Source organism: Musca vetustissima, unplaced genomic scaffold (assembly GCF_032173495.1).
Source record: "Musca vetustissima isolate MV318-11 ecotype Yass unplaced genomic scaffold, APGP_CSIRO_Mvet_v1 utg348618, whole genome shotgun sequence".
Taxonomy (NCBI): domain Eukaryota; kingdom Metazoa; phylum Arthropoda; class Insecta; order Diptera; family Muscidae; genus Musca; species Musca vetustissima.
Window position 1 is genome coordinate 4,091 of NW_026879348.1, and position 1,546 is coordinate 5,636.

A 1,546-nucleotide genomic window follows, 5' to 3' on the forward strand; every position below is an offset into this window, starting at 1 on the left:
TCGGCCATTAATTAGGCATAGCCTCATATAAATCTGCAATCTAAATTTCGCGACTTTTTCATGGATTATCCGGAGATAATCCACGACTTCTACTTCATTGGGTTAGGTGGGTGGTTTTGGCTGGGCAACTGTGTCTTGTCAGACAGATATTATCAACGATGACATCTCTTCATGCTCAATACCAATTAGGCAGCTACACAATCCAGATCTCATTTGAGTCAAAATCACTATGGTCTGTCGCATTAGCTCCTGATATAGGTTAGTTGTTTTCTTCGAGGATTGTATTCACCCTGTATTCTCGAATTGTTTTCTAAAACACATTAGTGCGAATATGATTCAATACTGTCTGGTATGCCTATTGATTTTGAAGCCTTCATTTGTATCAACTCTCTTCAGATCATGAAGATCCCTCTTGAGATGTCTGGTTGGTGGTTCAGATTGCTGCTATTGTAAAACCTAATCTTCGCCTTCTCATGTATGTGATCAATTAGAGTTATTAGGAGGCAATCTGTTGCAGTCCTCAGGGCGACATTCTGGCGAACAGTGACTTAAGATCTTTGTTCTTTTTCTTGACATTGTCACAAATGGCTATGGCATACGCGGACTATAAGAAGAGATAGCCGCATCTCCGCTGTCTATGTGGTAAAGGGTGTGGCCATTGATTTATGGGAGGATATTTTTATATTCCTTGGCTGAAAAAAACCTGCTACATTTGTAAGGCATTTGTTCCAATAACTTGTTGTTAGAAAAGTACGGAGTAGAAACGTCTTGTCAGAAAAAGAACAAGAAAAAGGTGAGCGTGAGCGAATCGATATTTAGTAGGAGTCAGAAGAATGAAGTCCGGAAATTTTACCAACGAGTAAAACACCAAACTGAAGGCTTTGGTGCAGGCACATCCTCCTGTATTAATGAAGAAGGGAACCTGGTGACAGATACAGACAGCGTTTTGAGGATCTGGAAGGAGCATTTTGAAAAGCTTCTGCTATCAAATAGTGGCGGTGAAGAAGATACCCCAGAACCAATTAAATATGACGGTGGATGTGTATACCTCGCCAAGATGAGGTCAGAATAGCAGATTATATAAGACTAGTGGTCAGATGTTGGTCTGGAACATGCACCAGCTGTTTCTTACAAGTTGGCTAGAGGAGTTATGTTCAATTATTGGAACCTCCGCATCCAGTGTCCCGTGCACACAATAGGAGACAAGACGATATGTGCCAACTAGAGAGGAATAAGTCTCCTTCCCATCGCATATAAAGTGATATCCAGTGTGCTGTGTGAACGACTGAAGCCACAATGACATTATTGGACCAATGCGGCTTCTGGCCTGCAAAATCCACCATTGACCAGATTTTCACTCTGCGCCAAATCCCGGAAAAGACCCACGAAAAACACATCGACACATTCCACCCTATCCTTTCAGAGGTATTTAAAACCATGTCTGCGTTCGGTATTCCTGCACAATTAATACGGCTATGCAGGATAACCTTAACTGACACAAGATCAGCAGTTAAAGTCGGAAAAGACCGATCGGAGCTATTTAATA